Source organism: Haliotis rubra, unplaced genomic scaffold (genome assembly GCF_003918875.1).
Source record: "Haliotis rubra isolate DU_JTF1 unplaced genomic scaffold, ASM391887v1 Scf403, whole genome shotgun sequence".
NCBI lineage: Eukaryota > Metazoa > Mollusca > Gastropoda > Lepetellida > Haliotidae > Haliotis > Haliotis rubra.
This window is the reverse complement of record NW_025767084.1, coordinates 278,800-297,124: the sequence shown is the minus strand read 5'-3', so window position 1 is coordinate 297,124 and position 18,325 is coordinate 278,800.

The following is an 18,325-nucleotide window of genomic DNA, read 5'->3' as shown; positions in this document are numbered from 1 at the left end:
GGGCAGTTTAATGGCACCATTAAACACGTTCTATCAGATAGTGGCAGAAAATCAGTCACTGTGCTGCTTTTATCAAAGTTTTCAGTGCAACCATGGCCAATAACATGTACGTTGTTATTACAAAGGTTTAAAGGCGGTGGGGCCCTGTCCCAATGACGTAGTCATCTGGCGTGATGAGAACAACATGCTCACGTGCTTTCGGGCCCGCATGCAAACAATACTGCTGAATCTCACAAGTAAAGCAGTCTTGTAATCGTCAAGTACAGAAACTACTATGACCCGTAAAGATCCGGGTTAAATTTGTCTTCACCAACCATTGCACTTCCGGTAGTCAGGCTCGCTGACTTGGTTGACACATATCATCGTATCCCAAATAAATTGATGCTCATGATGTTGATCACTGGTCCAGACTCCATTATTTACAGCTCGCCGCCATAGAGCTGGAGTATTGCTGCTGAAACTTAGATCATTTGCAAGACAATAAATATTCAAGAAATTCAGCAAAACCTAAGCAAAACGTGTTTCCTGTACTCGCGTCACCATCTACCGGTCGGTTCCATGTTAAAGCTGTCGTTTTAATACAATAATACAATATCAAGAAAAAATACAGACATATCGATTATACTAACCTAGGCCTTCATTGTGCGGAGTCCACAGAGTGGATCAATCCGGCTTCACCATTGTTTCCATCACAAGGTGAAATATGTGCTGTTGCTCCTGACTTAATTTACGAGGTGGACGAAACAGGTCTCTGCTTTTTTTCTCTTGTCTAATGGATTAATCTTTCACGAAATTGTGAGTTGTTTTTTTCACATCCATGCACACAAATCATTGGCTTAATTCAGTTTTATTTTCGTTTATGGGAACCAATTATCGAGTAAAAGGACACATGATTTGTAAACACGATACAGTCCGTGTTATAGCTCCACTCTGAGATTTCTTGTAGAGAGGGTTTTGTATCGTTTCATTTCCTTCGCAGCAATATTTACAAGAAGATGGTGGTTATTCCAATTTCCTTCATGAAATAGTTTGTCAGTTGGAATTATTGTTTCTGGTGTGCTTGTGGGATAAAGATGATTGATATCATTTTAGGTAAACTGTGGTTCAACCTCGCGTTACTCTATTTCACTTATTTAGCGATGTACATTAATGCGGCTTTTTCCCCAGACTTTGCAATCGTTTTAAAGTGCAATCGCACTGAGAAACTATGTCTAATTTGTTGTCTAGTGTACGTTGTTGATGTACATTTCTGTTTTGTTTTCTGGAATTAAGATATTTGGGAGTATCCAATAATTAGTGATTTTTCGTATATTTCATGGTCCCCTTACAACTGTCTTCAGATATCATGTTGACGGTATACTTCGACTTGAGATGGGTGGATTGGGTTCCCAAGCGGTTAAAGCATCACGCCAAAGCCCTGTGTTCTATACCCTTTGTGGCTACAATGTGTGAAGACTATTTCTGGTATTCCCCCGACATAATATTAATGGAACATTGCCAAACGCGGCGCAAAGCCTCACTTATTCATTCACTCACTCACCCTAATTCTAATTATGTCCAATATATCATATGGACACACAGTAGGTCACCGACGGCCATCATCAACCGAACCGATTTCATGATCACAGAGTTTGTTTGTTTTTTTTGTTTTTTTTTCAAGTCAAAGTCTTTTTATTGTCTATAGGCCACAGGCCGTATACAACATATATACAATTTTCACTTACATTTACACATGTATACAATAACAAAGGTTGAGTTTACAACAAATATATATGATGTCATAGTACATGGGGAAATCCTACAAAAATATATCTTACTGAATTGGGGGGTATTTTGATGCATGGTATACATATGTGCATAATTTTCTAGAAGTGTTTCGTTATTAGTAGTTTTTTGTTTTGGGGATTTTTTTCATGATCACAGAGTTGTTCAATTAACTTGATTAGCATGTCACGATAACATGCAACTAAAGGCAAACTACTGCACCATGATTAACAGAGTAACGTCAATCCTGACAATGGTAATAAATGGTGACAATACGACCATTATCACAATGGGTGGATCCTTTCCATTTACTCATGTGGTGGATGGAGACAGCATCAACTTCATGCAGACAAAAGCAAGAGATCTCACAGTCACAGTCACAAGTCCCAGTTCGAATCCAGAATCACAGCTGTTGTGTTTCTAGGTTGACGTAGTAAACGTCTGATATTGGCATCACATTGTCTTCTCCTTTTTCTCACATCAACCTGACACGCCGTGAAATAGGTGAAATACTATTAATCAACTCACACACATTCATATAAACCCTCTCATTCACTCACTCACTCACTCACTTGTATGCTCACTGACTCACTGACTATCAAAACATGGTGTACGCCTCTTTGGCTAAACAATATTTACAATTTACGAAAGCAACAACCTTAATTATTCAATATTCGGTTAACTAACTATAGACTAAATATATATGAAATACCAGAAAATGAGCATAGGAAGTCCTCTTGCATCAGAAACTACCACCAGATAGACCTGTGTCCTGTTTATTCAAAATAATCCTTAACTAATATGTTGATGTACACCATGTGACACTGGGGATTCTGTAATCTCCGACTTGTTTGATGTCCAGTGTGTGTGTGATGTACTTATGCTCTCCTTTATGACGTTCATCCTACCACTGCGATGTTCGTATCCGCTGGAAGGATGTCTCATAACGTGGGTATTTGTTCATACAAGTAAAATGATTAATATTTCTTTGGTCAAGAATAAACTTTTCAAAAGACTTTATTGCGTCTTTTATTTGAATATCAAATTATAGCACTATTTATTGTATGTATACATGATTGTGCTTTAAGTAAACAGAAGCAGCTTTGTAAAAGAAAAAATAACCCAGTGCCTTTAAGCAATACTCATGACGTCAAACAATGTTAATGTTACTGATGAAAAAATCATTAGTAATGTAAACAATACATTAAAGGGAAGGTTTTGTGTTTGAAGTTATTATTTTTCAAAGTATTAATAATGTTAAGAATATAGTACCGTTAGGAAATCATTTGATCAAACACCAAAAGGCAATGGTTGGTTATTTTCGGTTATATAGTAATCTGACTATTGTGAGTGAGTAACATGGCTTTGAAGAGTAATCCATTTACAGCACATCGTGTAAGCTTAATGTTTGAGTAAAACTCACTATGGGTGAGTGAGTTTGGTTTTACGCTGCTTTTAGCAATATTCCAGCAATATCACGGCGGGGGGACACCAGAAATGGGTTTTAAACATTGTACACATGTGGGGAATCGAACCAGGGTCTTCAGCGTGACGAGCCAACGCTTTAACCACTAGGCTAGCCCACCGCCCCCATAGGTATGGTGCTGAAAGCCTGGAAACACAATCGGAGTGGACAGGGATCCCAACCCACGTCATAAAATTATGGCCTGACCAAGGGACGCAACTGCACTACACACAGCGGTGCCTTTGGTGACTGCCCCTCCATATTCCCGTGCACAGGTGAAGGGTACTCAAGGCATGGGAACGACATTTCCAATTTTGGCAAATCAGTCACAAAAGTGATGTCCAGTTCAATTCCCTAGTTTAAAGTCTACCATCTATTTGCATGTGTTTGTGATGGATGCGATGGATGAGGGCGACTACAGTCAACTTTAGGCGAACACCTTGTATTATCACTGTGTACCAGTGCTTCATACACACATACTGATGATATAATTGGACTCCCACACTGGACTCAGTAGAGATATTAACATACTTTGACTAAACCTTTACTCAAGCTGCTTTCTCTGGGTCAGAGATGATTTGAATAATTATATATAAACAATTTACACTTATTGGCTATTGAAAAGAAAAGATTCACCCACTCACTGGCCTGTTCCAGGTTCACACTCTGTGGCGTGTATTTCTAATAAATTTTTTTTTTCATTTCCTCTCAGTATGTCTGGTATTTCTGAAAAAGGTCTTAAAGGAAATGAGATCATCTCTACAGAACAAAATACTCCCGATCATCGTCATCGACCGACAACACAAGCTGGCTTAAGGGAAGGGCTCCCCATGGTGATCTTCTCGTCTTGGCTGGCTGGGTTATTTCAATACATAAAAGACAGAGAGACCGAAAACTACACTCCAGCTTAGTTCTTTGTGTGGGAGGACACAGGAGTACTTTCTTAAAGATGTAACAATGCACTGGTCTGTTGTAGTACGGAAATGGAAAGACGTGTGTGTGTGTGTGTGTGTGTGTGTGTGTGTGTGTGTGTGTTTTACACATACAATATTCCATCCGAAGAAGAGCAAGTGTGGTTATGTTCTTCTTCGTGAATCATAGTTTAATAAGTAGATAATTTAAAAGCACGTTCATGTATAAAGTACTGTTGTTAATTGGGTTGAAATTTCTTAACATTTATATAAACATGCATAAAGAAACAATTATGGATTATCTTGGGAACAGATTATTTATGCCATTTGTTAGACATGTGTCCACTGAACTAAAAATACGGATTCAGGCCGGTACTGAGAAAACCTATTTTATTAAATCATAAATTCTATAAATGATGAAAAGGTGAATTTGAAATGACCTCTAAATATATTACTTGGTCACTCACTGAGGTCGAACGCCTTTAGGACCCGTGAAGATCCGGGTTAGAATGGATCTTCGCTAGTAACCCATGCTTGTCGTAAGAGGCGACTAACAGGATCGGGTGGTCAGGCTCGCTTACTTGGTTGACACATGTCATCGTATCCCAATTGCGTAGATCGATGTTCATGCTGTTGATCCCTGGATTGTCTGGTCCAGACTCGATTATTTACAGACCGCCGCCATATAGTTGGCATATTGCTGAGGGCGGCGTAAAACTAAACTCATTTGCTCACTAAAGGTCTTTAGGTTAGATATTCACATTGTAGACAGACACTATCGTTAGACCACCGATGCTTGATGCCCAAGATCAGCATCTCACTGCTTGAGCTGTTTTAAGCTATGGGGCCACCGTCATTTCCACTGAGTTAACTTCATTTACGATCACAATACCTTGTCCTCAAATAAATTATTTTCATCATGTACATCATGTGCTGCAGAAGGGGGCTTTTGGTGTGGTCGATGCCTTAATAGAAAGGTGCATATGGGTGCACCTGTAGTTAACATGAATTTAAACAGACAATGAACATTAGTTGTTGCAGAAGGTTTAAAGGGTACATCGTGTGTATTTGCAAGGTGGTTTTTGGGGTGGTCGAATGCCTTCATAGAAATGAAATTGCATCTGTGTGGTGTCAGCACAATAACATGATGAAAGTGTTTGCCGTTTGCTTGAACCTTCGGGAAAACTGTGGGTCATCACATATTATCACCGATCCATTCAAACAAGTTTCACTGCTGTTTGGCCTTCTATGCTCAATGGAATCTCTTTGGTTACATAACTGAGACTGGCTATTTTGTGGAGTTGATATTTCAAAACGATCGTCCCTTTTGGCAAGTTAAACTGCAGCATTTCCTCAAAGTATTAACTTATACAGCAAGGCAATATACACTGGGCTTGACATGTGTTGTTGTCGGTGTAAGATGTCATTGTCATCGTGTGGACCATCCTTCACGAAGATGTAGTTCGTAGTAATTCAGTTTGTCACTTTCCATCGCGTTCGCAAGTTGTTGTATTTAGTCATCAGACAGATGAACATCCTATCTGTGTGACCACGGGCACTTTCTGCCAGTCTTTCTATCACTTGATAGGACAACTGTAACTCTTTGCCAACGATGTAAAGCCGGGGTTACCTTTATCTTCTTCATCTTTTATATGATTACTTTGAAACAAAATCTATAAATTCATATTATTTGTCATGATGTGCTCACACAATAGTTCACATGCATCAGTAGCATTGCAGTAAATTATGTTTTGTTATTATGTGATCTTTTACTTGCTTTCATCGTTTCTACGACAATAAATCATGGGTAAAATTCGCCCACTAAAACACAGGTTGAAATACACGGATCTCCTTAGGCAAGCGGTTTTGTTCGAAATGGGCCTGTTAACGCGGCAGAAAATGGGTACCCGTTAGGAATCAAATGAAAATGCACCTGAAAAAACACTGATCCATTAACCGGGGTACTAACTGGCTATATTTTAAAACTTATTCCAATGACATAAAAGGTTATAAGGACTGAGTAAAATTTTCAAATTTATAACGCCCTTTTCATTAACATTTATCCAGATAGAGGACAAATGCATGAACACTAAACATTGAAAGAATGCCACCAGACAAAATGCCATACGTCCATGGAAATAACATTGTCAGTCATAATTGAAGAAGTTCTTAAAGAAAATATTTGTCGTTTTAGACGCGGAGAAGTAAAAACAACAGCTAAACTTTAGCAAAGCAGCTTGTGTTACTGAATAATATGGATGTTGGTTTTGTCGGGATTAAATATTTAAAAAATAATGTTCGCCCAGCTGTATTCATCATTATTAAAGGTATTTCTTGTTAATTCTAACAGAGCTTGGTATTTACTGCTAAGCGCTACAGACATGCTCAAGGTCATCGACAATACGTGCCTTACCGTCTTCTTCTTCTTCACACTCTTCTCCTCCTGTTTCTTCTTCTTCCGTTGTATCTACATCGAGTGTATTTTCTCAATTCCGTGACACGCAATAAGTATACTGAAGTTGTATTCGAAAAAATATTTTAAATATGAAGCCTAAAAGGCTGTTGCTGATTTCTAAGATTAGCTGAGCGAATACTGTGAAAGAATTCGCCAAAGTGCAGACGTGACATAAGGCCTTCCTTTCCTCATTAAAGTGAGGCACCGTGATAAAACCAAAGGTTTTTGTGTAAGTAAAGGTCCAAACTCATGCACACATCCTCTGTTTTGTCAGACTATTGCAAGATAACAGAATGCCAGCATGGGGACAGACACCTATGGATTTCAATCATTAAAACATGTTTTGCAAAACAACGGTCTCTATTTCATGACAGCAAACAATGCCTGCAGATCATCCCTAATTATAGCAGATATTCTGCGTAACCGCTGTACTTTACATCCAAAGTGTTTTTGTATCTGACTTCTTTAGCGGGGACAAACTAGGATCGGTTTGATTTATTTTAAACACTTGACATGTCTAAGGTACATCTTATTTTCTTTGATCAGTATTTCTTCCGCAGTATGGTTTCAGAACATATAAATCATAGTATTAAAAAAGTTTTAGAAGATATTATGAAGGGATTGACTAGTGCAGTGTAAACAGATTTGTTTGAAATACGCTGCGTTTACTGATTTGTGGGAGAACTGTCAACTATCTTATCGGCGACAACAACACCTGTGCAGGAAACTTGCTCCGTCTCGTGGCAGATCAGATGCAATGATCGGGGGGAATATCGATCAGTGAATTTAGTCTTGTAAAGACCTGTGGAGAATCCATGTCTGCTTTTCGATACTGATAGAGTGTGAGTGAGTTAGTTGGTGGGTGATGGGATGAGTGAGTGAGTGTACAGTGCGTTCAAATACATTTATTTATTATTAGTTTATTTATTATTTATTATTATTGGATATTTATATAGCGCACATGTCCACGCACTATTTCATGCTCAAGGCGCTGACCAGTATTTTTTCCACGATCATTGGATGTCAATCTCAACGGCACATCTTATTATCAATCTCAGCTCCCTGGGGACCATACAACTCTTGCAGCCACAAGGCTTTCCAATCCTAACGAGGTACCCATTCACAGCTGGGTGGACTGGGACACATAGTCACAGTATTTGGTCCAAGTTCACTGCACGTTGCTGTACCCGAAACTAGGTGTTTGCACGTATTCATGTGGCCACCATCTGGTCATATACCAACGGATTCGTGGGTTCTTTTAAGTGCACAGGGTTGTGTACTGTACACTAGGGGTTATGACAACACTGAAAGAGTCTGCACACAAAGTTGACTCCAAGGTTTTTTACACCCGGTCACAGGTGGGCTCAAACCCAGCACCTCATTCCCGCTGGATCACTAGCCTGGGGCCTTAGCCAGCTCGCCCACCACGCCCCCAATTCCATATCCGGCACCTGACTTCTGTGGGTAAATGATTCAAATTTCTCACTCTTGGAAAAGTCATATATCAATTATATCAAGACATGTCAGCATTGTGATTGAGGATTCCAGGCTAGAAGCATAGCATCGTCGCATACCTAAGGGACGCAACTCTGCACTGAACGGTAGAACCTTACCCAACCTTATATTTACTCTGTCAAGGAACCAGCATAGGGTCATGTCATTGAAACTCTTATCGGACTATGTTCCGCGTTGTTATAGCTGCTCCACGATGGTGAAACCAATGAACCCTTATGTACATGCAGGTGAACGCGAGGCATCAGGTTAGCAGCCAGACCTTGGGGTCAATGGGGCACTAAACCCTTCTCTCAAACCGAAGAATTTATCACAGCTGAGCAGGTTAATCATGAGGTATCTGATGGGAATCAATTAGCGGTTGATGCTTGTAAATGAACCGATCCTGTGACAAACACACATTCAATGTAAGTGGGGCTATTTTAAGCCTGTCGGATTAACTTTGGTTATACGAGAGACACAGGCGTTCATTAGTAGGGCTCATTAAGGATGTGCCCATTGGCCTTCAATTGTGATAAATAACCTACGTAGTGTGGATTGAAGCACGCGGAAATTGTATTGAATGGTAAATGTGCGTCACAAAACTCCAAATGATAATCTTAACAAATATCATAATAATCATAATCATAAATGTTGCTATTAATAAAGAAGTTGACATCCATAAAAACTCTCTCCCGTATAATCTTGAATGTCCACTGTGCGAATCCGATCATGTCGGAAGCATTTGTTTGTGAATACCATGATGCCACATTGCGAAAATGTGCTCGCATCCTGCCGTACCGATGGCGTCACAAACACATGCAAAGGCAAGTCAACTTTTTGCCTAAAATGTATATCACATGTTTTGTCGCTGATGGTGATGGTGTAATCCTGATGAAACACTTTTTGAGCTATAGTCACATGGGAAGTATGTACGGTTCTTTTTTCGACCACTTATATCCTTGTACCTGGGTCGATGGGCAAATTGGCGTTTAAAGCGGTCATAACCCCGTGAAAATCAGAGTTAAAATTGGTCGTCAGTATCCCATGCTTGTAAGAGGCTACTAACGGGATCGTGTGAATAGGCTTGCTAACTTGGTTAACATGACATCCCTATCAGCAAGAACGGAAACACCAGTGGTGTCTGTTAAAACGTATGTGCAGAAGCAAGTATTGACTTTCTTTATAAACAGATTCCAATTGGTCTTAAGCACAATATAAAGAAAGTCAAGACTTGAGATCCCTCTGCACTGACGTTTGTATATGGACACCAGTGTCGGCTATGGAATCGAAATGTCTCTGAACGCACTGTACACTTATTGTGTTCGTTCTTATCTTTTAATTTCTCTCTCCTATTTCTCTTCGTTTTCTTTCAGCCTTGTGGGGCTTTCAGTTTAGTATTCATTGGTTCTAGAAGTGAATATTTGGATCGGGTGGTTAGGCTCCTTTGATTTTATGTGTCATTATACCAGACAAGTGGGATTATTGCTCATTATGTCAATCCCTGGAGTGCCTAGTTATGATCCAGGCTGTCGTCATATGATTTGAATCATTGCCGAGCACGCTATTAAACAACGTTTTGCTTGGAATTTTCAAGCCATCAGTAGGGAAACTCTATGAGAAAATAGACATTATATTACCTGAAGAAACATACACAACTCAACTCTTTTTTAGGTAAGAGAATATGTAAATTGCGCAACGCCGCAAATGGTGACGTCATGCAATAGATCTTAAGGTGGCCTACGATAGACTATCGTCCACAATGGTGCAAAATTCCGCAAATGAAAACTTTCAAGGTACCCGACATAAAGCCGTCTGTGGTGCAAAACATCAACAAAAAATATTATCTGATAAAGAAGTCAGAAGCGAAAACACATTTGCTGTAAAGTACAGTCATTACTTAGAATATCGTATATAATCATGGATGATCTGCAGGTATTATGTGCAGTCGTGAAATAGAGACCGTTGTTTTGGAAAACATGTTTTAATGATTGAAATCCATCGGTGTCTGTTCTCATGCTGGCATTCTGTTATATTGTAATAGTTTGACTGTTTTTCGTACTGTTTGCCAAAACAGATAATGGGAACATGAGTTTGGACTTTTTCTTTTACCAAAACCTTTGGTTTTATTTATTTGGTTTTAATGTCACGTCTGTCGTAGTGTATCCTTAACTGTACTTTTCTAGGCTAATCAACAGCAACAACCTTTTAGGTGTCACATGTAAAATAGTTTTTGAAGACAACTTCTGTGTACTTACTGCGTGTCACGGCATTGAAAAATACACCCGATGCAGATGCAACGGAAGAAGAAGAAGAAGAAGAAGAAGATGAAGACGAAGACGAAGAAAACGTACCTTTTGCCAACATCCTTTAGCATGTATGTAGCTCATTTGATTAAATACCAATTTCTGTTACGATTAACAATAAATTCCTTGATTTATGATCAATAAAATTGGGCGTGTAAGTATTTTTTAAAGTTTCTAATATTTAATCCCGACAAAAACAACATACAAAAAGCACCTTTACCAGACTTGAGTTGGTTCTTAATCATACACCATGTCATCACTCTCATACTCCATAGCACTTCGGATCAAAATTAACCCAAGATGATAAAATGACAAATATATCCTTTACGAACCTTTTCATTAATGATTGACGTTATTATTTCCATGGAAGTATGGCATTTTGTCTGTAGGTATTCTTTCAATGTTTAGTATTCACACATTTGCCCTTTATCTGTATAAATGTGTTATAAATTGGCCAATTCTGAGAAAAAACACTTGCCAAAGGAATACATATACATGTACATATTAAACATTTGTATTCTTTTACTTCCTTTCATCACTAAAAAGTAGCGAATTGTGTCCTCAACTATCGACTTATAGTCGTAGAAAAACATAATTCACTTAAATGCTGCTGATGTATGTGAATTATTGTGTAAGCGCTGCATGTTCCTACATGTAATGCAAGTACACATCGCACATCGTGACAGATGATAAGAACTTAAAGCTTTTGTTTCATTTTGTCTCAGTATAACCATATACAGGTCTAGGAGAATAAACGTACCCCAGCTTGAACAATTACATGTGGGACCTTTTCGCGCTAAAATATATTACATCGTTGGCCAAGAGACATCAATTTCACAATATATAATTTCGTTTTCGGAATACTGATAAATTTGCATCGCTGTTTCTTTCAATTTAACAAAAAACTGTTTTCAACAATTGGTGTCTCTAGAGTGAGTGAGTGAGTGAGTATGGTTTTACGCCGCTTTTGGCAATATTCCAGCAATATCACGGCGGGGGACACCAGAAATGGGCTTCACACATTGTACCCATGTGGGGAATCGAACCCGGGTATTCGGCGTGACGAGCGAACGCTTTAACCACGAGGCTACCCCACCGCCCTGGTGTCTCTAGAACAAGTCATGAAAATAAATTGTAACTTTTAAACAATGCCAGTTCCTTGAAGCATGGTGTGAAGCCCATTTCTGGTATCCCCCGCCGTGATGTTGCTGGAATATTGCTAAAAGCGGCGTAAAACCAAACTCAGTCAGTCAGTCCATGAAGCATGAAGCACATAAAATCCATGAAAAATAACATAGTTGTTTTACCTTATTTGTAGAATATGTATTTGAAAACAATGCAGTTTTAAAGAAATGTATGCATTATCTTAACACAACATCTGGAATATTTCTCAGTGAAATGCTTCAGTGGTACATGGATAATAATGGAAACCCGGACTCCCTGCGAGTCAGTTTATGGCCTGAACATCAATCTTGTTTCAAACTCGCAGTATTTAATCACCGCGGTACAGCTAAAACCGTGTTATTTCTACTCCATCGGTTACAGTTGTCCTATCAGGTGATTGAGACTGACAGAAAGTGCCCGTGATCAGACAGATAGGATGTACATCTGACTGTTGAGTAAATACAACTTGCGAACGCGACACTAAGTGACAAATGGAATTAATGTGAAGAGCCCGTTCGTGAAGGATGGTCCACACGATGACAATGACATCTTGTCTAATACCGACAACACATGTCAAGCCGAGTGAATGTTGCCTTGCTGTATGTCTTTATACTTTGATGAACTGCCAGAAGGGACGATCGTTTTGAAACATCAACACCACAAAATAGCTGTCTCAGTTATCTAACCAAAGAGATTCCATTGAGCATAGAAGGCCAAACAGCAGTGAAACTTTTTTGAATGGATTACTGAATATATGTGATGACCCACCTTTTTACCGAAAGTTGAAATAAATATGCAAATCACTGCAAACACTTTCCTCATATTTTTGTGCTGACACCAAACAGATGCGACTTCCCAATTTTCTATGAAGGCATTCGAACACCCCAAATCGCCCTTGCAAATACAAAAGTGGGAAGCATGATGTACCCTATAAATTTAGATGCAATTTCATTTCTATGAAGGCATTCGACACCCCCCCCCCAATGCCCCTTGCAAATACAAAAGTGGGAGACATGATGCACCCTATAAATGTTCTGAACTATTAATGTTCATTGTCTATTTTCATTCATGTTATTTACAGGTGCCTTTTTAATTATTATTTTATACCATACATTTGTAAAATCAAAATAATATATTCAAACAACTGTCCTCTAGTTAGGATGTTGCCAAACTTATGAACTATTTTTTTAAAACAAACGAAGAGGAAATACGTCGCAAGACATTGAGGCTATAGAAACACTTCTGAAGCTGTGGGTGTCGTCTAGTCCCCTTTTGCCGACCAACATGTTTTACATCTGTTCTTACCGTAAGTTTAGTGGATAGGAACTGGAAATTTACTATGGCCGCCATTTTGTCAGTTTAGAGTACATAAATGGTGTGTATTATTGAAACTGTTCAAAGGAGTTTTCGAGTTCTTTTGAGAGGATTGTGAAATTAATTTATTTGAGGACAAGGTATTTGTGAACGTAAATGAAGTTTTCTCTCTGGAAATGACGGCGGCCCCATAGCTTAAAACAGCCCAAGCAGTGAGATGCTGATCTTGGGCATAAAGCATCGGTGGTCTAACGATAGGCCTGTTAACAATGTGAATACCTAACCTAAAGACGGTCAACCTCGGTGACTAAACAAGTAATATATTTAACTCGCGTTTATTATGTTTCAGTTGGTTTAAAGGTCACATGCAACACAAAACACTACTTTGCAGATTCTGATACCTTTCGGTATGGACTTACAGTAACAAATTATCAAAAATGCAAATTCAACTTATAAAGTTGATAAATAACGCGATGAAAAAACCCCCGCGAAATCAAAGTTCAAACGATTCACTAATTTCAACCCAGCGCTGGGGTGAAAACTGTTTTCAACAGCTTAGCTGCGCTGCGCCCATAGTGCATGCGCAATGATTAGGTTCACGCGGTTTGAACCGGGAAGGCGACTTGTAAAAACACAGCAAGTGATGCGTGCAAGGATCATCGCTGTGGTTTGGAGAACAAAAGATGTTTCTCGTGATTACAAGCATCTTTGGTCTGCAGTAATAAAAATACACTGGTCCCATACTTTTTCTTATATGTTTTCACATCTTGCTTTTTGGGGGGTTGGCAGATTTGCAAACCAAGTTTTCAAGAAAGTGTAGCATTAGAAATACTAATTTCTTTGTTAAAAATTGCTCTGCTTGAAAACTGAAATGTTTTCATACATGTCTATGGAAACATAGAAAAATATGTTGATTGTGATAAGCAGTCTCTGTCACAGACTAAACTCAATGTCTGTTTTATTGACATCTATGTGTCTGCCTGCCTGTCTGCTAATGACGATATGCAATACACAACTTCAATCAACTTGAAACGTATCAGGCTATACACCATAAACAAACTACATTGATTTTTGGCTCGCGATCGTGCACCTGAGTTCTGTCTCTGTCACATTATGTAATTACACAGACAGGCAGGTGTGATACTTGTAGACATGACATGTTATTATGTCTGTGGGTTGCAAACAAACTGCATCTATTTTTTTTTCGGATGACAGGATCGGACGGAAACCGGTGCAAACTCAGATTGTCAGTTTCAGGTCATGCTTTGTACTTGAACGAACGACAGTTTCCAGCCACGCAGTCGTTCACCATCTAAGTATTTGTTGATTGGATCGAACGCAAATGCAGAAAAAATGAGCAAGTATTTGCAAAACCCAACATCTCTATACACACACACACACACACAATGAGCCCTCAGCCTCTCGGCAAATGAACCAGCCGATAGAACTGAAAGTTCGGTACACTTGAGTGCACAGCCACTCCCTCAGACTGGGTTCGGTCTCCCGGGTGCTTCGTTTCGAGGGAAGTAAACCCAAGTACCAAATATTGCACTTTTGATTTGCGATTGTACGCTTATAATTTGTTTATTTGTTTTTTTCATAATCAGCAATGTATATTATATGTTATGAATAAGCGATAATTGTGTTTTAATTATGTTTGCTTATTTGGTTGCATGTGACCTTTAATGGTCACTTCAAATTCAGCTTTGCATCATTTATAGAAATTGTGATAATGAAATTAGAGTTGTTAGTACCGGTCTGAACCGTCTTTCTAGTAAACAAGGGTACATGTCTAACATATGGCATCAATACTCTGTTCCCAAGATCCACAATTGTTCCTTAATGCATTTAGTCTATATAAACCCTACGAAACGCAATTAAACACCAGCATTTGATAGCTTCACATAAACATGCTTCTAAATTACTTGCTTATTGAATTTCTACGGAAGCGTCCTAGTGCCACAGTCAGAATTGTTTTATCTCCTAATTACGACATAAATATGATTGATCTTTCCATTTCCGTTCAACAGCGGACCATGGCATAAATAATCTGTTCCCAAGATAATCCATAATTGTTTCTTTATACATGTTTACATAAATGTCAAGAAATTTCATTCCAATTAACAACAGTATTTTAAACATGAAAGTGCTTTTAAATTATCTGCTCATTAAACTATGATTCACGAAGAAGAACATAATCATACTTGCTCTTCTTCTGATGGAACACTGTATGTGTACACACACACACACACACACACACACACACACACACACACACACACACACACACACACACCATTTTCCATTTCAATCAACAGCAGACCAGTCCATAGTTACATCTTTAAGAAAGTACTCCTGTGTCCTCCCACACAAAGAGCTAAGCTGGAGTGTAGTTTTAGGACCCTCTGTCTTTTATGTATTGAAATAACCCAGCCAGCCAAGACGAGGAGATCACCATGGGGAGCCCTTCCCTTAAGCCAGCTTGTATTGTCGGTCGATGACGATGATCGGGAGTATTTTGTTCTGTATAGATGATCTCATTTCCTTTAAGACCTTTTCAGAAATACCAGACATACTGAGAGGAAATGAAAAGTACACGCCACAGAGTGTGAACCTGGAACAGGCAAGTGAGTGGGTGAATAGTTCCGTTCTAATACGTATATCGTTGTTTATATCTTTATGTGAATCTTCAGATTACTATGTAACCGAAAATGATCAGTTACAATATTAGTCATTGTTTTTGGTGCATGCTGAAACCGTACAATATTCGTGACATTGATATTAGCTTTAGGAATAAAAAGCTTTAAACACGAAACAAGCGTCACAATCTTCATTTAATGTATTGTCTTGCCTGAGTTTTAATTTGTAACAGTACCATTATTTGACGTCATGAGCATTGCCTGAACGCACTGTTTCTGTTTGTTTTTGTAATGTTTCTGTAAAGTTGTTTCCGTTCGCTTGAAGCACAATCACGAATACATATTGAACTATAAAACAAACATATTTAAAATAAAAAAAACCCATTCTATATTATATATAATGTTTATTCTTTACCAAAGAAAATATTGATCCTATTACTTTTATGAACAAATATCCACGTTAAGAGACATCTTCCTGCGGATAGGAACATCGCAGTGGTAGGATGAACGTCATAAAGGAGAGCATAAGCACATCACACACCCACTGGACATCAAACAAGTCGGAGATTACAAAATTCCCTGTGTCACATGGTGTAAAGCAACATGACAGTGAAGGATTATTTTGAAAAAAAGAAAACCAGACAGTGATCTATTTTGGTGGTGGTTCCTGATGCAAGAAGGCTTCCTGCTTCGTATATATTTAGTTCATAGTCTACTCAACCGAACATTTAAATCGATTAATGTTGTAGTTTTCGTAAATTGTAAATAACTAGCCACATAAAGAAACTGTGCATTGTCAAAATATTATCCCAGTTGATAAGTGCGATAACAATGTCAAAGGTACATATAAACTTTAATGGAGGGATCATGAGACCATAACAAGTCGGGAGAATTTCAATTGAAAAGTCCACAAGCGGGACAGGGGTCAAACGACCATGTCACAAGCTCAATAACGGGTATGTCCACCATCGGAATTGAGAACAGCAGTGCATCGACGACGCATAGAGGCTATCAAACGTGCAAGGAAGGCTTGTGGGATGTCACGCCAGATTCTCTCAAGTTCTGTTGCAAGGTCAAGGACGTTATCTAGCGGATGAGGAAGACGGCGTAGACGTCGATCCACCTCGTCCCAAACATGCTCTATCGGGGAGAGATCCGGTGAATTTGCAGGCCTAGGCAGTAAGTCAACGTTGTGGTGTTGCAAAAACTCCATAGCAACCCTTGCCGTATGAGGGCGGGCATTGTCCTGTTGGAATGTTAACCCAGGGCCATGACGTTGCAGAAAAGGAATTGCCACAGGTCGAAGAATCTGATCCCTGTAGCCCACACCAGTTATGTTGCCCTGAACAATCACCAAAGTCGTTCTTTGGCGTGCTGTTATTCCACCCCTAATCATCACGGAACCACCACCAAAGCGATTCCTCTCCAAGACACAGGCCTTTGCATAACGTTCTCCCACGCGTCTATAGGCACGTTGACGCCCATCGCTATGGGAAATGTTAAACCTGGACTCATCTGTAAAAACAACATTTCTCCACCAAAACAAGGGTCTGCGGACATGATTTCGGCACCACATTCGGCGAGCTTGTCGATGAAGTTGTGTCAGGATAGGCCGTATGGCGGTACGTCGTGGTTTGATCCCGTGATGACGTAAACGTTGTCGAACTGTGTTGGGGTGGATACGGTGAAGTCCTGGGATGGTTCGGGCAGTCATCACTGCAGTCTGAAACCTGTGGCGAAGATGGGTCACCCTTATCCATCTGTCCTGTCTTGGCGTTGTTACACGTGGACGTCCAGAACGTGGCCGATCGATGACGTCATTTGTGTTATGGTAGTGTCTCACCAGTGCAGAAATGGTGTTCCGGTGCCAGTGGAAATGTGCAGCCACTTGTCGTTGAGACATTCCCCCACGGACCATCCAAATGGCCTCATGACTTTGTGCAGACCTGAGCCTTGGCATGCTATGCGTTTCAATAGCCGTTTAATTTTTTGAACGATCGCAAGGGCAGGGGTTGAGCTTTCCAAAGTGACAGTATTGTGTGGCATTCATTTGCTCTGTTCCTCTCTCCCGGAATGCACGTGCAACAACGTATTGCACGTCTCAAGGACGAACCCACTGACGTCACGGAACGTGGCACGTGCATGCATGTTGGATACATGTCACTAATCTCTGAGTTTAAATCCTTATGTGTCTACACAGGTTTGATAAATTTAGATTTTAAATTTTTGTATGCACAGTTTCTTTATGTGCCTAGTATATTACCTTAGCCAGAGGGGCGTACATCACATTTGATTGAGCATACGAATGAGTGAGTGTGTGGGTGTGTGGGTGTGTGGGTTTGTGAGTGAGTTGGTGAGTGTATGGGTATGTGAGTTTGACTTTAAAGCCGCATTTAATGGTATTTCAGTTTTATGTGAGAACGAGGCGAAGCAGGTGATACAGATCACAGACACCTATCACGTCAACTTAGAAATATAATAGATGTAAATCTGAATTCGAACTGTACAGTTCTTGCTTTTGTCTGTATGAAGTGGGTGCTGTCTACATCCACAACATAATGCCTAAATGCTATTGTAGAGAAAACTGCTATTATGATAACGGCAATATTGTCAATATTAATGAACATTGTCATATCGAGGTGACTGTGTCATTTATGGTGCCATTTCACAAGTGGATTACGTTTATTTGCGTGTTATCTTGACATGCTAATAAAGTTAAATAAATAAATTTGTGATCATAAAGAATTTCGGTTGATGATGGTTGTCGGTGAACTATTGTGTGTCGACATGACATGGTGGAAAAATTAATGTTGTTA